We start from the raw sequence: 22,736 nt of genomic DNA on the forward strand, positions 1-22,736 counted from the left end.
CACCCAGATTGAGGTAAACAGGTTAACAACAGTGGGGAACACCACACTAAGAACACAGGCAGATATGAAAACAACCCACTTCATTCCATGAGTTTTACAGAGTCAACCAAGAAAGAGGGGTGCTACAGATACAGAGGTTTGCTCTTTTTTCAATTTACTCCAGCAGTGCAAAAATTCAACTCCAACAAAAGAGAATAGGGCCAAAATCCAAACCCATCTTACTTCTTGTTAGAAAATATTATTGAACAGGAGTTTTCTGCTTGATTATTAACCTTTCAATCTAGTCTATATTTTCCCATTTGTTTATGAAGTTATAGATATGCAAACCGTTGCTTTTATAATTCAGTGTATAAATTGAATCTCTCTGAGTCTCATGTGGATGATCCACCTTAATTTTGAACCCTAACAATGACTGGAAATAAATATTTAGGTAACATATTTTTTCTAAAAACAACCTCAGCATTAGTATATCAAATACTTGGAGCATCCACTTTCCTGCAGAGTGGAAGTTCTGGAAGGCTTTACTCAGAAAGGTGATTTTTTTTTTTACATCTTCATCTCTAAGATACAACATTTCAATATGTTTTCTTTTGATTTGTTTTGGAACCATATTTCATTATTAAAATAAGTTTGTATATTGCATTACAAGTTTCAAGTTACTGTTCTCTCTTAGAAGTTGGGTTCCCTGGCTAGACAATATCTTTCTATGATGTACCCAAAATCTTATTATTCCCAGGAAAAACTTTCTCAAGGAAGGAGCAGTATAGGAAGTGTGTATGTAGGTGGGATGGATCTCATCTAGTGGCTTCAGTAATGTACAAAGCATAAGAAAGCAATTATGGCTTTGCTGATGGCACAGACCTGGGGACATCATCACTGCAGAAAAGGTCATCATGTTTAACATGGGAAAAAGCAAATGGCCATAAATACTGGTGCATGGAAAGGGAAGGGCAAGGTTGTTTCAGAGCAAGATACTGAGGGTTTTACTTGATTGCAGGTTGGCTGTGAGTTGCCATTGGGATATGACTGTGGAGAAAACATATGTTATCCTACAGTATACTGAAGCATTTCTATCAGATGTTGACTTTTAATATCATGATACAAGAGTTCAGTAACAACACAGTTCATGCTGGCAAAGGCTAAACTGCAAGTAAAATTGCAGAGGATGCCTGCTAGCATAGCTGTGAATAGAAAGCCTGTCATGTGTAGAGTAGAAGACGATTTGTCTTCTTAAACTCAGCCATCAGAAGATCAAGAAGAAGATAATAATGTTTTCTATGAATAATCCAGGTTTGAGCAGCCAGGGTACAGAAGAGCAATATAAGCTGAGTGACCATCCTGGCACAAGAAAAATGGCTTTGAGAAAACATATGCTGTGAATTGGAAGAGTGAGGAAAAGCACCAGTAGGAATAATGGAAACTGGAAACTGAACAAACTCTAAGACCAGGCTGGTAAATATTTAAAAGGATTACATGATGCAATTGCCTGCTTCGGTGACTTGGGAGGTTCATTATGGTTCTGCATTCTGCTTCCTTTCAACCAAAGTACCCCTTCCCTGGACACCAGCCCTTGGAAACGAAGGCTGAGAGTTCACGGGATAAAACCTCTGCCCACACATCAATTGCACAAGTTGTGCCATTGGCCCCTTTGCACATTTTAAAGGATGGAGATCAGCCTGTTGTGTCTCTGTGGACTGCTTCAAGCAGTCATGTGGCATCTGCCACAGGTTTGCCAGTTGCTGGGTGGAAAACTTCCATTTCATGTTCTCCAGATGGCTGCTGTCTAGCAGATGACATCACCTAAATGCCCTTAGTCCTGGCTCTCCCTTTGAAAGGCAGAGCAATTAGGAAAAAAATAAACTAAACCAAACCTCCTCCCTGATTCCCCTTCACCCCTAAAAACAGTGCAAAAGTCAAAAGTCTTAATGAATTGTGTCAACTCAGGAGCAGCAGCCCATCTTCAGACCTCATAATTTGTTATGGATACTTAATTGCAGAGTTGGTTTTCTATGTTTTTGTTTGGGTGGGAAGCCTGCAATTCCTCTTAAGGCTTTGTAATGTACTTTGCGACATGTGGTAACATTAGGGAGAATAAAGACCAGGAAACATATGTGGCTGACAGGCAGGGCCAGTCATCTTCCTCCTGCCAAAGTAGGCTGCCTTTATATGTGTTTCTGGCAGTGAGCTGCATGACACCTCTGGTTCCCTCCCATGTCTTTCCAAGAGTAACAGAGATTTTCTTCCTTGCAAAGGAAAAATGAAATCATGACAAAAAGTAATAAAAACCATCATCCCAAGGCACTCAAAGGAGTTTAAGACAAAAATTGAGGAGTTTCTAACACAGAATTTTTTTGTTGCAGATTGTTAATCATTTCTGTATTTTATCATTTTGTATTTTATTTTGAAGTGTTTCATTTCTTTAAGGTGGTGACCTTCAGCATGCTGAAAGCATAAATGGATGATCTTACCCCATTTTGTATAGTCCAGGTATCATTATGCATGTTTCAAACAATGTAAGCCACTCTTAAGGTATTTTGAGAAGTTGGTTTACTAATTAAATTTTTGCATTGACTTTACCCTTTAGCAGTGCTTGCATAGGTGCATTCCAGGGGAGCAGTGGTAGTTTCTCTAAGTGCAGAAGGCACTGGCAGCAAGGTGGGTGGTGGTGTACTGGAGCTCTCCTGCAGTACAAATGCTGGGAAGATGGGTGTCCCAAGCCCACTGAAGTGATATTCACATTTTAAATATTTAGCGCTTTATTTAGCATTTTAAATATTAGTGCTTTTAAATATTTATGTATATATGATTCCAGCAATGGCATAAGCTGTTTTTCCTTTCTCTTTGTTCTGTGATGTCTCTAGTTATTTCATCCTCTCTGGGAAAATTACTTTTTATTTCTTTCTCTTTCCTCAGGAGGGTCTTCACTTCCCCAGCCTCTCAACATCTCTTTGTTCTTTCTCTTCTGGCCTTTACAGTCCCCTATGGTCCTTAAAATCCTACTACACCACACAGTCCCCTGAGCTCCCTGTCAGCCCTTCCTTGCACACAGATGCATAAAAGTTTTTGTAACTACTTCCTTTTTATTCTCTGTGGTTTCCCTACACATCCCTATTTTCCTTATGTCTCATCCTCCTCCTACATGCTTTATGATCTTTTTGCCAGTGCAAAGTAGTCCCCAGTAACATATTTACTACTCTTTTAATAATTTCTAATTATTAAAGTGTCATGAGTGGCAGGACTTGCCTAAATAAGTGATAATTCAAAGATGAGACCCTAATTCTCTTTTTAAAAGTACAATCCAATTTGTCTTCTTTCCCAGCTTTGCCAAAACTACAAACCAGTCTGTCTTACATTTCATATATATGATCTCATGTCAGAGTAGAAGTTTTCTGGAAAATTTGAGACAAATTGGAAGAGACATTTTTGGATTTGTATAGAAACTGAAGCATTCTTTCGAAAAGATTTTTTTTTACACAACTTTTTTGGCATGTCATGACTCAAAAGCAACATGGGCTGGAAAATTTCAGGTCTGCCAAATCATGGGTTTTCTCCACACACTTTAGGTTTTCAGGTTCTTCTAGGGGCCCAGAGAGTAAAATCAGAAAATGGTCAGTTGTCTTTCTCCCTTCCCTGTCTGTTGGAGCTGTGCCGTGCACCAAAGGACAGCCTTCCACGTAATTACCCATCACCTCTCAATTCCAGAAGCAGAGGTTAGGGAAAGAGCCTGACAAATCGAGCCAAGTTCACGTGTGTTCAATGTCAGCCTTTTCTATGGTTACTGGATACTGTTTTTTGAAAATGCCATATTGCATTATCAATAGATGGGTTTTCAGCTTGAATTCTGAGTCGATAATTCTGAAATAAATATTTTCTCTTCTTTTTTTTTTTTTTTTTGACTAGTACAGGTTGATTTTTTTCTCCCAACAAATAAAGCATCCTTTCAAGATGCTTTTTTTCCCCTCAGTACCAAAGCAGAGAATTCATTTAAATTCTGTGAATTGTTTCTTAGTCTTAAGAATACAACCTGTAAGCAAATTGCAAAAGAAAATATTTTGTGGGAAAGTCAAAAATGCTTACCAAGAAAGTGTTAAAATTATTTTTTTCTTATCCTCCACCAAAAAAAAAAAATATTTCTGCAGACTTGCTAAATCCAATAAGGACTCATGCATAGTTTTGATTAACCCTAAATTATATTTTTCTGGGCAAATATATTAATTATTTGCACTAATGTATTTTATGTCTCTATTTTACAATCTTTTTCTCTGGTGATCTCATCACTGACTGTTGCCCATGACTAGTTTGGTATAAGTTTACTAGCTAGGCTGAAAAAACCTATGGATGCCATTAAGAACTTTACTCGCTGATTTTAATGAGCCAGAAGAAGCCTACCCCAGCCAGATATGACATATTTAATTTTTTTTGTAGCTTCTCTTCTTGGATACAACAAATGTTGAATTCTCAGTGGGTGTGGAGGAATTTACCTAAGCAGTTAGAAACATGGAGAAGGTCACTGGGAGCTGTGTATATCCAATTTTCCTCCATGATAATGCCATCAATCCAAAGATTTAGAAGGCTGTAGTTGAGCTTCTCAGGTCACAGGTGCTCTCTCCCTGTGCAAGCAGCAAGCTGTGACATGGTTTTTATTCTTATTGTGATCAGTTCCTATCAGAAATAGAGGAAATGGTGCATATGTTAAAAATAAAACATGAAATACTACACAATGTGCACAGTTTCATCTTAAGAATGAGAAGAGTGGAGAGGAAACTATCTTTTCTTGCTCCTTTTTTTTCTCCTTCTATCTTGTACAAAACCTGTGGTAACTCACAAGCAGCGTGAGTGAGGACTATGTCTGCTATGTATGGCTAGAGCTTTGTGAGCAGTTAAGCTAGAATCAAGGCTTTCATGAGGTTTTTATTGCATACAAGTTGGCAATGATGGACACTGTGGTGCAGTGCTGCTAGAACAGTAGGATTATAAGGACAGAATGTGATCACAGAAGCCCACACAGATTTCATGTCCTACCCTGGTATATAAAGTAGGTCTTGTACTGGCCTTTTGCATAGGATTAATTTTATTCTAGAAAGGGATGACATTTCTTCCACAGAAAAATGAGCACTCCAACAGCCTAAATTAAATTAAAATTAAGAAAATACTATTCATGTCTGAAGAATGAAAAATAATGGTGAAAGAGTTTAAAATAAGTAGGTTTAATGGGAAATTCAGTGAAGTAACTTAAAAATCTAAAACCTCAGAAAGCAAGGTCCCAAAAATCTGTAATTGTTTTCCCCTCATTGCATATCTTCCATTTATAATACTAAAAAAAACCCACACAGATTTGTAATCCCTCTATATATTGACAAGATGAACCATCAACGTGCATTATATGTGATTTAAGACCATCTTAAGCTCCCACCCAGGACATATGGACATCTGCACAACAAGAAACTTTCTTCCCACTCTTGTATCTGTGGCAAAATCTTGACCTTTATGTTTCACAAAAGGAACAAAGATTCCCAGCTTCCCATTTAAAATCCCCCTTCCATGTATTGAAAATATTAGAACAATTTAATCTCCTTACAATCCCCAGTGGTGTCCTTTAAATCAGCTTTTCATTGGGAATTGGCTACATATTTTTTGTAACATAAACTGAAATCTGGGAGTTGTAAGCTGCCAGCAAAGTATGAAGGTATGCTACATTTGCCTAGATATAAAAGATATGACAAAATTTAATATGTATTAAATTTAACAGGTGCTGTGATCTCCTGCATAGATACACAATATTCAAAGGTGTACTCCAGAGAACTCTACATTCCCTGCTGGTTCTGCATTTCTGTCCTGTCCAGCGTATTTTTATCTGTAATCTTACCTCCCATTTCTTGCAATTCAGATTCATTTTATTTAGGCAACATTATCCATATTTTTATCAAGTTCCTAAATTACAGACAACATATGCAACCTTAGCTCCAGCTTCCCAGAGGTGCTAGTTGGGGTAATTGCAAACTGTTTAGACAAGCTTTAGACTTTGACAGAAACAGAATAAAACTTGGATGTCACATTTCTCACCCAGTGACAAAAGCTGTTTCTCTTACATGCTTACCAATTGAATCTTATGTGGCTAAACCACTAGGGAGGAGGTGAATGGGGAGTAAGAAGAATGTTTTTCCTTTTGTGAAAGCTCCTTAGATTGTGGAGAGCCATCCATTGCTACCTTGAGCTGAGAACATGTCAAATATCAGTGATCGCATTTTATGTGTGTTTCATGTGGTCTTGAACACTGGCAAAAGAGGTACAGCAGCACAACACAAGAGCTGAACTATTGGGACGTAGGGCCCCTCTCGAGCTTGCTAACAAAGCTCAAGAGTCCACATTAATCTAGAATATTATAGGTCTTGCTGGGAAGACATGCTTCTTGATTGCCTTTTACAGTGCCCACACTTTGATTTCACTGGTACTGCAGTTTCTGGCTCCCAAAGAGTGACCTTTAGTTTTTTCAATGTCTAACCCATTCAGATATCAATAAAGACATCATCTCCACCCCCACATACGCAATGGTGTTCCGTGTTTTCTGAACATACAATGCACACCCTCATTCACTCAGCACTCCCATATCCACCACTCCTTTAGCAGCTCAAGGAAGCCACAGTGAGCTTTCAAGCCAGTTTTCAGTGGGGATCTGGCAGCTGGTGAGAGGCAGGTTCTCTGAAAGTTTGTTTTTTCTTTTCTGTCAAAGGAAGATATTGAAACATCACTATGGGAAAGCTATGTGAGAGAAAAATGTCATCATCTCAGTGGACTAAATAGAACTGTATTTTGCTCTCTGTCTGGATCAGTATTTTTAAAAAAAGAGCAAGATTTTCCATTGATGATGCTCTGCACACAGAAGGAAGGAGTCTACTCAACAGAAAAAGAGAGATACTTTTAGACATAAAGTAGCAGAATGCGGTTAAAAGCTGAAAATCAGCCTGTTAAAACCAGAAGAGGTAAACCAAAAAATAAACCCCTGTAAACACAAGGCATTGATGTTCTTCCCAGAGATCTTAAAGCCCAGAGGAACCACTACAATACTTGTAGGCTTTTCCATAAGACAGGCCTGGGAATTGCATTTTGGTGGTTCCATCAATAGAATGGTATCTTCTGCTTTATCTCTAAATTAGCTGTTAGAAATATATTCCATTTTTTGTTTGAAAGTCTCAGTTGATGAAGTGTTTCTTGGGTAAGCGGCTTCAATGGCTATTTTCATGGACAAGAATGTAATTTTATTTATACTCTGAAATGATCTTCCTTCAGTTTCCAGTCACTGGATTTCCTTGTACTTTTATCTGTCTTTTGTTGGGTATCTTATCCCCATTAAGATACTTTAAAGGATTGCATCACACTTAACTTCCACTTGTAGAAATTAACCAGGATGATGTTTTCTTGCTGCAAAGACGACCATGTCATTGAATTTCATATGAAATGTGATGGGAACCCTTGAGTTTCCTCTCCAAATCTAGCTTTCCACAGTTCTGTGGTGAACAGTACGCCAGCTGAAGTCTTGCTATCAAGATACACTCATTCTAAAATATGTCTTTGTAAAAGGTATCCTAAACACCAGATAGAACTTGTTTTTAAACCTACAAAACGGACTTAAGCACTTTTGAAACACATTAGATCATGATCAGAATGACACCTTAAAAAGAGTTGCCGCCATCCCAGGTAGTTGTCCAGCAGAGGACCTGGATGTAGATATGACTAGTTTCCTTGAGAGGAGAAAAATATTGATCTGGGAATGCACATTATATGTGGAGTGAGGAGGTATGTAAATTCTGTATGTTGGATGCATAAGTTGCACCCTTTTTGTGGAAATCTGACGCTTTTCTGAATGTCACTGGTTTATGGATAATGTGAACTAATGAGCCTATTTGCTGCTGCAACAGGTTGGTTTCAGTCCTCTACAATCTTGTTGAAAAAGATGTTATGTACACAAAAAAAAAAAAAGGAAAAAAAGTCTAAGATTCCTTAATGATGGGTCCAGCCAAGATAATTGCAGAATCAGAAACATGTTGCTAGCCAGCTATGGAATAGACACCTCTGACAGTCAGAGGTGCACTAGTTCAATTACATTTCAAATTTATGAAGCTTTCCTCTAGAAAAAAGAGTCTTCTATAAAAATTTCTGTTAGCATTTTTTAATGAGGCATCAACCACCATATATATAGCAGAGGTGTTAAATCTTCCAAGGGATTAGTTTAAGGGTTGAGCCACAACAATACCATTTAGATTTTAAAAATCAACAAGATGTGTACCTTAAGGTGTGTATATTTGTATGGTAGGTTACAATTCTGGCACAAGAGTTTCTGTGTTTGAAAGCCAAATCTGGTCAAATTGAGATTGGATATGAAGCATGTGCATGGCTGTGGAGACAATTAACTACTGAAGCAACTTATTTAGGCACATGGTGGATTTTCCAGTATTTGAAGACTTTAAATCAAGCCTTTGAGCATATGGAAAGGGTGAGTATTGGGTCTGGCGTAGAGAGAAATGATTTAGGTAATTTGTCTTTACATTCTAGCAAAAACTACAAGAGAAAGGGATGTCTGGAAATCAAGTTAACCTCATTTGTTGGGAAAACACAGTACACACAGAATAAATAAATACCCTGCGGTTATGAAGTGGAAGAAGGAGAGAGAGTGAGGATAAATAGGATTTTTTTGGGGGGTTTTTGGTTGTTTTTTTTTTTTTTTTTTGGTGGGGTATGCCTAGGCAGCACATGGTACCTACTCTGTAAAATAAATAAAATGAAAGAAAACATGGTATAAACGGCTGTATCCAGTGTGGTAGACATCCTTCAGTGTGAGAGAATTGAAAATTATATTCTGTGAATTTCCAGCCATTGTAAATACACCACTGAATGGGCCTCACTCATGCACTACAGGTGTGTGATGGTTCCATTATGGACAAGCAGAAGACAAAACAGTAACAGAACAGAAGGTAATCGTGTGTAACCCCCCTCAGTGCTATTTTCTGTTGCAAACCACTGATAATCAACAGCGATGGCATAGTACAACCTAAACCAGAAGGAATTCCCAATTTGCAGGTTTAGACCTCACAAACGGTGCTCACTGTGGTAGCATATTCATGTTGTGATGCTACCTGGTCACATATCCCATCTCTAAATTCTACATACATTTTTGCAAAGTGCATTTTTTATGCTGAAAATTATGCATCTTCCAATCCCAGTACTCGTCAGTTAATTTAAAAACAATTAGAATAACATGGAATGACAGAAAATGGAAGCGAAGCTGAGTGAAAAGTAAACAAACAAATATACCTACAAGACACCCAGATGAGGAGCAAGTTTTGTGGTTGGTATGCTGTTACAACTATCAGGACCCACAGAAGGTATATATGTAGCAAGTCAAATGTAAATCTAGAAACAAATTCTCTGTCTGAGAAGTTAGGGTATCCAGTTAAGAAACTTTACTGCATTGCCATTAATTATGAAAGACTGGATGGCTGTCTTCTGGACTCGCTTTCAACAGGGGTATGTCTAAGAAACGCTTGCTAGCAAGTATTTTCAGTGTTCCCATTGTCTGTCTGACAACAGATGTTAAAGTAGGAGTAAAAATTACAGAATCATCTTTGGTTGATCTTGAATATTACCTAGACAGAGACTGCCAACAAACTAAGAGGTTATTGGCAGAGTTACAAAAAATTGTAGCCTCTAAGGGATTTAAGATCAAAGTCGTAAACCTAAAGGGTTTAGATTTTTTTTCAGTGACTTTAGTAGCCTGTGGTTGAGTTATAGCATATCCCTTGCAAACCTTTTCAGTTTTGATGTGAAGCATTTTTATAATGGAAAATCCCTTATATCCCTCTGTAGGTGATTTCATTGTTTAATTAGAAATGCTTTCCAATCCAAATTTGTAAATCTCATAGTGTTTACTTGCTAAACTAAAGAGCTCTTTCTTATCAGGTATCTCTTTCCCACATAGGTATTTATCGTTACGGTTCAAATTCCTTCTCAACTGTCTGTTGGATAAGCTATGTTTGCCTTTCTTCCTTTCTCACTGTACAGCAGATATTCGTGACCTCAAATTAGTCATTAAATTATTTTCCAAATCCCTTCCAATTTTGACCATCATAGGTGTGGACACCAGAACTAGAATGATCGCTCCAATCACAGTAATACTGCCTGTTTCTGTGCAGAAATTAGAAAGAGGAGAGACACACGGTTGTATAGGCAGCTCCAGGAAGCAGTACAGAAGAGCCTAAGCTCCTCCAAGGTCCCTCTGGGAAAAGCCATTCTACAGACAGTAGAGGGAACTTAGACCAGCTTCCCTAAGCTGAGGCTGGCCTTAGGAAGAAGCCTCAGAGCAAAAAATTGCTTTGCCCATATTGTCTCTACATGACTATCTAGCAGTGTGTAGACAGATTTTCTCAGGCAGTTGATTCAGAGAGAACCAGATTTACTCTTTGGCCATGAACCAGGTTCCTGGTTCAAGAACTTTCCTGGTAGTTTTCCATGTGGGATGTTATTCTGATTCATGTTTGGTCTGCAGCAATAATTCAGTCCTTCCATAAAATAATTTTATGCTTTTTTAGCTTGTTTTCTTGGAAGATCTCAAAATGCTATAAATATTCATTGATTTACATTCATGACGGTCCAAGGAAGAAAGTAAATATGATGGCCTTAATAAGATTATTCTGAGCCTTGTCTAATGTTACATGTGAAGTCAGTTGCAGAGAGTGAAATAGAGCCAGTTTCTCATACAAAATACTGAGTCCATCATACCTTTATACTAGGTAGTAAAATTACTGTGCTCTGCACTGAAAATTATCTCTTCCTTTATCTATGTAAGTAGCCAACCCTATTGCTATAGTCCACAAATAATTAGCTATATGCTGGAAAGGAACCTGCAAGTGTGTGATATAGCCTGTTGGCCTATACTTGCAGACAAGGTGTTGAATGTGGTTCCTTTTTTCAGCAGCAGGATGTTTTCTTCTCAACGTTCAAAATAAGAAGGAAATGTGACAATAACTGCCCCAAAAGCGTAATGGAATATTCCTGGTTCCTGCATTCCCCCTTTTGGACTGCATCCTCTTGGCTTGCAGAGAAAAGCTTCAAAAGGAGAGTGTAGGGAGTTGTTTTTCAGTATGTTTGTCTAAGCTGTGGTCCTTCATGCTATGAGAAACCTCTCAAGCAGTTTCAGCAAGAATCTTCTTTCTGCTCCCTTCCACATCCTCCTTTATTCCTAAGTCCCCCTCCCCCTCCTCACTTTCTTTCATGTGGATCAAGGCCTGGAAAATGACAAGCCTCTTGATTAATAGATACAGAAAGTCTTCTCATGTAATTTATTTGCTTTCTGCACCTGACTAGAATCACTAGGTTTATCTGGAAAGGAAAATATATTGTCCTTCCTGACTCCGAGTGGCAGCAGAGAGAGCTGAGCATGTGATATCAAGCTGCGCATGGAAAGCAAACAAAACGCCATTTCTGTATTTTGTAAGCATCTCAGGTCATAAAAGTGTCAGCACACTATATTTCTTGCTGGGATCCTCTCTGTTTTATTATCTGGGCCCTTTCCATTGTGTTGAATGTGCAAGGAGAGTCTCCAAAGCAGGCAACATCTGTTTCCCTGTCATGTTTTTGATTATCAGCTCCGTATTCCTTGCAAGTCTCCTGCTCACATATTCCAATCAAACTCAATGGGGGCTTCAACAGTGAGGACACTTCCTTATCTCCCTTCCCCCAGACTCTCCATCCATCATTCTCACATGCTGGCTCACTAAATGCTGATGCAAGAGGCCTGTTCTTACACTTGGGTAACACACTCATGACCTCTCCAATTTGTTTTGTTTACTTAAGTCTAATTGCTCTGAGGATACCTGCCTCTCAGTCCATAACAGGGGAGAGGTCAGAGGAAGGAGGAATGTGGGACATCTGACTGATTTTTGCTTTGATACCTGTGAAGAGCAGTTTTCCAATGTAGCTTTAGATTTGTTTCCCAGTTTTCTTCCCTCAAGAGGAAGTTTCTTCCCCTCTTTCTCAGTTCCCAATTGTTAAATCAATCTCTCGGTCCTTTGCCAAGAGATCTGTTTTACCATTTATGCAGGAACTTCAATCTGCAGATGGGGATTCTGCCAATAAGAATCAATTAAATCAATTGTCTTTTGCCTACGGTATTGCACTCACAGGATATCCGGCACACCGAGATTTGGGAATGCAGAAATGTTAAGTTACATTGAATTGTAAGATTTTTCTTCAGTGATGTTTTGCATTTATTTTCACAGAATATATTTTTGTCCTGGTGCAGAACAGCAGTGAACAGTTGTAGGGTGATGCAACTAGTGTTGCTGTTGAGATACGGAAGTGGTAGTCTGTACAAGAGAATTGTATTTATTTATTTAAAGGGTAGATTCCTACCACCACAGGTAACTAACCCATCCACCCACAACAAAGCCATGTTCTGAATCCACATGGCAAAATATTCCAGATTCAGCCCAAAATGTTGCTGACATACATACTCAGGCTCAAAGTCCGTATATTCTCCCTGGGTCCTACACTGCTAGTAGTCCTGAGGTTACTGATGGATCTTTTAGGTTATAGGCATGGCATGGTTTGCTTGCACACTCCACATTAAAGCACTCTCCAGATTTAGGATCATAAAGTAATTTTTCTCCATATCAGATTGGTCAGCACAATTGCTACATCTGCCCTGTTGTGCCACACATCCCCTAGGGGCCCCCACATCTAGGGCTTCCTAGACGTTGAAATAGCCACTAAAATTCTTTGCCTGGTGGGTATCAGTTCTGACACGATTTCTGGTGTGGGGAAGGGAAGGACCCTAGTCGGTCCTGGTGTTTGGAGGACTTTGCATCCCATGGCTACCTGCTGAGCTCCTGGCATTCCATGAAGCTTCCTGTTCAACTTTTGGTGCTGCTGTTAGGTAAATGTAACATACCAGGGGCAGAGGCCTTGAAGTTCACTTTACAAGGATTCCAATGCAATGGCTGCAAAGCTGGATGGCAATCTGTATGCAGTCTTAGCTCAGGCTGAGTCTTACCTGTCCTCAGAGCCTGACAGAGACACCAGATTGTAGGATATGGAAGCCCATAGTCTTTGTTGGTGGGCTCACAAAGCTAACTGTGAGTGCAAAAGCAGATTGTTGTGAGGGATTGCAGTGCTTAGACAGCTTCAAAACAGGAGTGTCCTAGAGATGGAGTAGGAATTGCTGATAAAATAAAAAGTGGGGAGAACAAAGGGAGCTGCAGCAAAGTGAGTTACTGGGAAGACTCAGAAGATGCAGGGTATGAATAGCCTGAATGGGAAGCATGGGCTGGGACAGAGAAATAAAAAAAAAAATTATCAGGAAGAGAAGGAGGCAATAGAAAATTGTGGTGGAGATTCACAGAGTGCTATGTATGAAAAAGAAATAGGACAGGTGAGGAAAGAAGAGAAAGAGTGGGAATGAACACGGGAGTGCCCATAAAAGGCAGAAGAGTAGAGGAGCAGAGATTGCAAACAGCAGAAGTTTGCTGTCAGGGATTCAGCTGCTTCCCCAAGATCTCACAGTGTATATATCACTTGCCTAAATCCAGTGTTGTCTTTGAGCCTTGATGCTGTGCATCTGATCTCACCTGCCAAGGAATAAGTACCAGGATCTACGTCACAGAAGCATGAAGAGAAAGTAGAGTTTGTCAGACACAAAATAGATTTCGGCAGAGATGAATGAGAAGAGGGAGACCAGTAGATGGAGCAAGTCTAACATGAGACCTTTGAACAGAGCCAGCTTCAAATGTGCCTTACGTGGCCCCCAGGGTATCCCTCTTCCTGTCCTGCACTGCAGCAAGCCAGCCAACCTGCTTCCTATTTTATCCTTTCTCGAGGTTGCCAATTCAAGTATGTCACCTTCACTTTCCACCTGTCCCCTCCAACCTGCCTGAGGTCAGCGAGATCAATCAGAGCAGCCCTCAAGCAATTTTAGCTTTTAGGAGGTACTGGCTTGGCAGCCGGACTGGGAAGTGCTGAGAGTGCTTTGCTGCTAAGGTTCCACGGTGCTAAGCTGCTTTGTCCTGTCTTATTTTTAGGGTTGTGTCAATCATGTTGTAACTCTAGACTTGGTCCTTTGGTTTTAGTAGCATAATTTAAAATATTTTGTCAATAACAGTCAAGATGCAAGCTACCTGAAAACTGGTTTGCAATCAACAGCTCTCCAGAAGTTTGCAGAACACTTTGCACACTGAGTATTGATGTTGACATTTTCTAGATCTTTCACAATGGGAAAGAGGGTAAGTCTCAACTTTCTGATGTCTGCAGGCAGAAGAGTACTACCTCAGGGAAATCTGAACAGAGAAAAGCCCAAGAATCAGAAAGTCACTGGGTGAAAAAATGAAATCCTTCTTGGGAAAAAATATAAACCAATACATGTGGGGAAAATCATCTAAAGCACATTATTCACTAAGGGAGCCACAGAAATAGGTAGGCTAAAAAAGAGACCTAAGTTTCAGAGCGGATCATAAATTAGACATGAGTTTGCAATGTGTCAGTAATGCAGTTTGAGTTGCATACACAAAGGCACCACATCAGAGAACATGACAATAAACCCACTCTCTACATGCCTGGTGTGACCACACCTGAAAGTTTCGGGGACTTTGAAGTCAGTGGAGCTGTGCCAATTAACACCAGCTGAGCATCTGCCTGTTGGGTTTGGTTATAGCAGCATCATTGCTAGACAGTTATTGACAAATTGGATGAATCCAGTGAAAAGGGACAAAAGTTATGACTGAGCTGTTAAGGCCAACACCTCTAAGTGTGCATGTGTATATACATATATATATATACACACATATATGTATATATATATATATCTATTTCTCTATATGAGAAATATTCAAATGTTAAGGAAATGTCATATATTCAAATACCAAACAACTGGTTGGTTTGACTGCAGCTGTGATGCTCTTCAGGATGCAGTCCCTAAGGATGTTTGTGGAATGGTTGCTCTTTGCATACATTTGACTAAGAAAAAAGATGTGTTTGTGAACAAACATGGATACACATTTTTAAATACAGGGTCTCTTCCTGGATGCATTCCTCTGACTTATCTGTATTTAGGCATCTCATCAAGAGATCAGGTTTTTAGATCTGATAATTACCCACAGTTGTCATGAACTTCCACGCCTAGGGCTAAAAGCTTGTCCTTCTGCATGTTTGACCTCAGTTATACAGAAGTTATATATAGATGTATACATCTCAGTATAGGTGTCTAGATTTTAGTTGCTTAGTGGACAACAGCTGAAGTTGCCATGAAGATCCAAAAATTTTCCATTTCATCATCTAAAGATACACTGACCTTGACAACTAGTCAAGGCCATTTAATGCAATGTCACTTGAAAGGAATTCCTAAAGATGAAAGTTCCCTGTCATTCTGAATAAGACTATCTAGGACCTGATCCAGAGCTCTGGAAGTCAGTGAAAATCTTTCCATTGACTTCAAAGTATTTTGAATCATTCCTAGATAATAGCACAAATTTCACTTCATTCTTTCTTTCCTATTGGGTTGTCTGAAATTGCAGAGTGTATGATTGAATCCCTATGTCCCTTGCATATCTTGCATGCCAGCTCCCTTTAACACCTTCTGTGAAGCTCATGCTGTTAAATGACACATTCAGTTGCTGTAGGCATCTTCTTTCCAATCTGGACCCCAGCTGCTTGAGGTCTAACAGATCATTCTTAAAGGACAATGTGAAAGCAACAGTTGATGTATCTAGTCAGTTTAGCTAAACACCTCTAAACAGATGACTACAAAAGTTATGGAGTTAATCTAATTTTAGGCACAGAAACCTCAGCAGCAGTCAAGGGATTAAAAACTTACCTCTTCGTTAAGCTTGATAAAGGTAGAGATTTTTCATGCTGTTGGTGATACAATGCAGAAGAGTCTTAATGCTGAAATGTCTACAGAGAATCTAACCATCAGAGACCCAGATGACACACATCATATACACAGATGAATGTGAATACATGACAAATTCTGCAGGGAGGCTTTTACTCCCAGAAAATGTCAAAACTTATAATGTATGCACTCAAAAAAAGCATTCTAGAGACAGATAAGCTTCATATGGTGAAAATTCTTTGAGTTTCTGTCATGTTCTCTTGCCACCAGGGGATGCCAGAAGTTAATATAGGGTTATTCATCTTTGTATGTCAAATGTGGAATAAAAATACTGGAGCTACCTCTCTGCTGTCCCTAAAATTGTTCAGTCCCTCCACCACCCGACCAATGTCAACATCCTCCAGCTGGGATTTAGCTACTATTTAGAGCCTTTTATTACTTCTAGAACCACAAAGTCTGCTAGTTTTGTTAACATTTGATATTATTAAAACAAAAACAAAAGCTTGAAGGAGGTGGAATTGTCTATCACAAATTAATTATGTGAATGTTTTTCACGGGATTCAGACACATCCCTGGGGCTTGTCTAACCTGTGGACAGTTCTGTTAAATTCACAAACACTGTTTGTCTCCAACAGTGTATGATTCCCCCGGTCTGTCAGTCTCCTCACTTGGACATTTCTATTGTATTTGACAGTGGAAAAAGACATCGCTAACTAATATTGATGTCTAATGAATGCAAAGAGCTGGAAGTGAAATAAATACATAGAAGAGGAGGCAAGTCTATTTAACCTTGTCATGACAGCTGACTGGGGAGAGGAAAAAGTTAAGCAAGGCAGAGAAGAGGTCAGCATATTCCCCATCATAGTGGCAAAATAACAGCATGCCTTACACAGAACCAGCACAGAACCAAATAAGAAAGTCCTCCTATGTAGAAACACACTCCAAATACCACAATCACTGATGGAGAGGAAATGGTGAGTGGGTGAGTGGAATACGGAAGAGCACATCTGGCGAATCAAACAGTAACTCTCCGTATCGAACGGACACAGATTTCAGACTCCAGCCTGCATTTTAGAGGCTCTCAGAAGCTTCTCTGACAATGTCAGACAGGCCTGCTTTTGTGCTTCTGTATCAGTCCCAGACAACTGTAGGCAGGTGGAGTATTAATTCTGTCACAGCTTCACACTACCTTTCTTGAATTAATCCATATCTCCTAGAGAAGTGCTTGATCCCTGTTGTGAGTCATAATTTCCACCATCTTTGTGGAAGCCCAGTTGTCTAATATGAAGTACTCTCTCAAAGACAATAGGAATTATGCAATAATTACAGATTATGACCTGTGGTGAGCCAGGAACACCTTCCATGACTAGAGGCTTGGAGGTGGACAAAATCATGTATAATCTTTTGCAGACCAGAGCAGAGAAGAAGGGAACAGACAACAGTGGAATGCACTTAAGAGAAATAGATACACACATGAAAGAAAAAGGCCTTGATATTTAAAATATTTATAGTCTAAAAAGGCATGAAAACTGATACTAGCCATTAACTAATAGATGTTCTGCCTTTGTGATGCAGCTTACATCCCTAACTAAAACCACATCTCTGCTCTGACTTTGTCTGAAGCCAGGTGCACAGATGATTAAATTTTGGTCCAGCTATAAGGAGAGTGTCTCCATCCTGTCCTCTCCTCTAAGCACACACCATCTGTATGATACTTATCCATCTCCTTTTGATGGGCTGACATACTGAGCCCATATTCTTCCAGCATCAGTTGTCCTCATACTGTCAAGCTGTGCAAATGGAAGGGATCTAAGCCTAAGGGAGTAACAGACTCTGGGAGTAGGTTTGTGCTGTATTAAGCCAGTATTAACTGCTCTGCTGTAACCTTGATGTTGTTCATATGTGTTTTCACAAAAGAGACTTGGGGCTCTCACTATCCACCGTTGCCAGCATAACATACATCTGTGTTCACTGTATTTAAATGCTATGTTGTCATGAATGTCCTCTGTGTGAATCAGAAAAGGGAAGAGGCTGGCTTTGTATCTCAGAGCATATGGATTCCTTGTAATGAGTGGAGGGGAGATTGCTTAAAGCATTTTTATTTTATTTTCTGAACATAATTTTTGAGCCCCTGTTCCTGTGTCATAGGCCTGCTTGTAGCAGGAAATTATAAACCCAGACCCTGCCTTTAGAGGAAAGGGTAGGTGGAGAAAAAGACTTCAAATACATGTATGTTTTTCATAAAAAGATAAGACAGCTACTTTAAGTGCGCTGAACATACCAGAGAATAGAAACAGGCTCCAGTTTTTGTTTTTTTTTTTAATTTTTTTTTAAACTTTTGTTTGGTTCTTCCTCTGGTCTAAGCCATGGAGCCTAACCAGATCAAATACATGCAATACATTTGACCCACATGCGAATGTTTTTCAGACCTGTACCCAATGCTGTCACCCAGATTTTCCACTCCAGCAGATGTCAAGCCATGGAAGATGCATTCAAACTTCCCTTTCAAGAAGTTCCTCCAAAGCAGGGTGCTACTGAATGGCCTTACCATTCATTCTTTCTTTGTTTCCTCCAAAATACAAAAAGATATTTTCTTCCTCATTTTTCACAAGGGTTTAGGAGCTGTTTCTGTGGAGAATGGTGCCTTGTTGACGTGACTCTGCCCTGTAGTTCTCAGAATTATTTCAGCGATGGTGGACTCGGGCTGCAGAGGGCACAGCCATATGGATTGAGGCCTTGAATGTGTACATCTTGGGAAGAGCAAGTAGAGAAAAGAGAAAACATTCTATAGACTCCACAGGTAAAGAGGCTGATGGTGGAAGTCCAGCTTCCCACCACTGTTTGTGGAATAGATCTTGCCGGGAAACAACAGCACCCCTTACCCCAGATCACCCACAGCTGATGTCTTGCAAGACACCAGAACAATGCTGAGAAGGACTAGGATAAATCTGTGCTCTCTCTGCTTTGCCAGCAGATCACCCACCAGTACAGCATCAGTTTCCATCTTGTAGTCTGACTAGAATTTATGGTGTGGTGGGTCTAGGACAGGCCAGACAGGCATGCAAAAATTTCTAGAGACAAGGAGAAAAAATTAAAATGTTGACATAGCAGGCAACTACATGACAATATACGGCAGTTACATTCTGTCAAGGGTCCTACACCATTATTTGGATAAATAGCATATCCTGTAGGACATTGTCCCTAGCTAAAAATAGAAGTCCCAAGTAAAACCATCCAGAGAAGTGAATTGCAAAGGGTCAGCTAGAGGAGAGTATGGAAACCACAACCTATGCTTCGCAGCACTACCCAGCCACAAAGTCATTGCTTTCCTCAGCCAATTAAGAAAGCTTGTAAAGAAGAACAAATTAAAACTATAAATATATATAATACATAAGAAACAAATATTTTTCTGCTTAGTCCACTTGGTTAGTTGTTTAGAAGACCGTTACAGATGTAAATGAAAAGTAGGAGAGCAGATCATAGAAAGGCTTCTTCCTGAAGTACCAAGTTCCATACCAAGATAGTTTTTTGTGAGCTCTTACAGTAAATAGGGCAAAAAAGTTTCTACATCATGAACAATTGACATGTAAACATGTAAATGTAACAAATGTATTCAGTCTTTTTTTGTGGTTTTTTTTTTTTAAGTAATGGTCAATAAGTTGGTGAAGTTGGTATAAGCTTATTAACTGCCCACTCTGCCGTATGTAAAACATATCCCAAACTTGGGACATTAGGGACAAAAATGGATCTTGGTTTTATCTAAAATTTACCCAAGTGTCGTCCTGGAGGCCACCCTCAATTCTGCGCTGAGAAAGGCTGCATATCCTCTTCTCTCCAGTATGGAGTTTGGTGGAAAATGTGGAAACACTGCAATTTGATTAAGAATAATGAAATACAATAATTTTATGGTGACATTATTAGTAAGATGATTTACTATACTTGAGAGTATAATGCTTTCGCTGAGGAAAGAATTGGCCTTGCTGGAGGAAAAGTAAGCAGGAGAGCAATGCAGTAGCCAACAAGTAAGCAACATTTCCAACCAACATCCAAACTAACAGGGCAACAGCCAAACTTTAGGCTTTAAAATCAACACAGCTGAAAAATCCATTGAACAGTTAAAAAGCCTTTGGAACAGAGGAAGGGAGAGAAGATGAATTTACAGGACTGTCAGTGGGTTCTATCTGCAAGCAGATGTATTGGTCTGCTAGGTTAAAACTTGTTTACTCTGAAAGTTTTTTTTTTTAAAGAAATAATTTTTTCATTGGGACAAGAGCTTGATTGCAAGATAATACTGCCCTTGCTTCTGGAAGGAGCAGGGCTGGAGGTGCTGCAGGGAATCTAGGCACAGCAAAGTTCTGGTGTCCCTCAGGCCAGCCTGAGGAATGCTTTCACAGGCACCAACAACTGCCCCAAACAGCTCCCTCATACAAATCTTGCTGAGGCTCCAGACCTCCATGAAAATGCTTTGAGAGAGGCTGTTTTTAAAGCTTCTGACATAGACCCTCCTGCCTGATAGGAACCAGCAGAAACACACAAATGAAATCTGTGTAAATGGAGAAAGAATGCTACATTTGAAAAATACGGATTCCAACCTTGTTGTGTGTATTGCTATATTATTTTCTGTATATACTTCTCTTTTTTACAGAAATTCAATACCAGAAAAAACAAGGAGAATGCAAAGCTCACTATACTTCAGCTAGAATAGCATCTTCTCCCACTACAGTAAAATAAAAGATAAGACTAGCACTAAAGAGCTGGAAAAAAGCTGGAAATTTAATTCACAGACAAATTAGCTGCATTGCATTTAATATTCCCAGTGAGGAAATGAGAAGAAATTTATTCTGTTCCTGCTTTCCACAAATTCACTAGAGGGAATGATATCCCTTAATTAAGGAAGACTGATTGCTTATTATTTTTCCCATGCTTTCATTTGCCCTAAAATAAAATGATGAGAAATAAATGGTGCATGTAAAAAAAAAAATCAAAACCCCACTGAAAATGCTGCAGTCATTCAAATTTCTCATTGTAGTAGATACTACGTTCTAAAGAGTTCTTTAATAATCTAGTAGGACAGCAGGCCAAGTGGAGCGATTCATGCCCAGTTTCAATAGTGCAAATCTGTTCAAGAAAACAAACTAAACCCAAGGAATTCTTTGTTTTTTCAGGACTCACAGTTTTGGATAGTATGAATGTACATATATTTGACAGCCTTTTTTTTTTTTTTTTTGTGCATAAAACCTATGCATAAATATGAAGAAAACAGGAAGATCTGGATGAAGAAGGAGATGGATGGTAAAGTAGAAAGGAGCCTAGGACTGGAACTGCTTGGTGACACGTTGTCATGATAGATGAAATTGAACTAGAAATGCATGCTACAGAGCAGAATTGATTGTAATGCAAGCTTAAAAAGAAGTGTGATTGTGCCTAAAGAGCTATAAACTTAAAATATTTGTTAATATTTAAGGAACAAGATGTGAATGAATACCTGAGTTTGCAGCTCATGTTTATAAAGAATGTTCATATTTCCATTTATTTAAAAATGCAGAATAGAGGAGTTTGAAAGTCCATTTAGAGAGAATATTCTCTAAATAGATAGGTACTGAGACAGCTCAGTGCCTTCTACTGCATACTTAGAAGGAACTCTGAAGAAATCTGAAGGCAAGGGAGCCTTTGAGTGGTCAGTCTAGGGTGCACACCATAGCTACATTCAGGCCAGGTGTTACAAAGAATGCAATAGTCACCCTCTACCTCATCTACACATTATCAAAGGGTTATTGACACAGTAGTGACAGTCTTTGATATCATTTCCTACAGCATTTTCCTGGAGAAACTGGCTGTCTATGGCCTGGACAGGTGTCCTCTTTGCTGGGTTAAAAACTGTCCCTATGGCCAGGCCCAGAGAGTGGTGGTGAGTGGAGTTAAATCCAGTTCACAACTGGTCACCGGGGCTCAGTTTTAGTGCCTGTCCTGTTTAATATCTTGATCTATGATCTGGACAAGGAAATCAAATGCATCCTCAGTTGGTTTGCAGGCAATACTAAGTCTGGTGGGAGTGTTGATCTGCTGGAATGTAGGAAGGCTCTGGAGGGATCTGGATAGGCTGGATCAACAGGCTGAGGACCTTGTTGAGGTTCAACAAGGCAAAGTGTCAGGTCCTGCACTTGGGTCACACCAAACCCTTGTGTCTCTACAGGCTTGGGTAAGAGCGGCTGGAAAGCTGCCTGGTGAAAAAAGACCTGTGGGTGTTGGTCAACAGTGGCTGAACATGAGCCACCAGTATGCCCAGGGAGCCGAGAAAGCCAATGGTGTCCTGGCCTGTATCAAAAATAGTGTGACCAGCAGGACCAGGGTAGTGATTGTCCCTCTCTCCTTGGCACTCATGAGGCCGCACCTCAAATCCTGTGTTCAGTGTTGGGCCCCTCACTACAAGGAAAACATTCAGGTGCTGCAGTGTGCCTGGAGAAGGGCAATGGAGCTGGTAAAGAGTCTGGAGCACAAGTCTTATCAGGAGTGTCTGAGGGAGCTGGGGGTGTTTAGCCTGCAGAAAAGGAGACCTGGGAAGACATTGCTCTCTACAACTGTCTGAAAGGAGGCTGTAGCCAGATGGGGATCGATCTTTCCTCTCAGGTAACCAGCAGTAGGATAAGAAGAAATGACCTCCAGTTGCACCAGAGGAGGTTTAGATTGGATCTTAGAAAAGATTTCTTCATGGAAAGGGTTGTCAAGCCCTGTAACAGGCTTGTGTTGATGATTCCTGAACTAGGGAATGGTTGAGACACCAGCCCTGGAGGTATTTAAAAAATGTGTAGATGTGGCATTTAGGGGCATGGTTTAGTTGTGGACTTGGCAGTGTCAGGTTTAC

The sequence above is a fragment of the Manacus vitellinus genome, unplaced genomic scaffold (genome assembly GCF_001715985.3).
Source record: "Manacus vitellinus isolate BGI_N305 unplaced genomic scaffold, ASM171598v3 scaffold_28_pilon, whole genome shotgun sequence".
Lineage (NCBI taxonomy): Eukaryota > Metazoa > Chordata > Aves > Passeriformes > Pipridae > Manacus > Manacus vitellinus.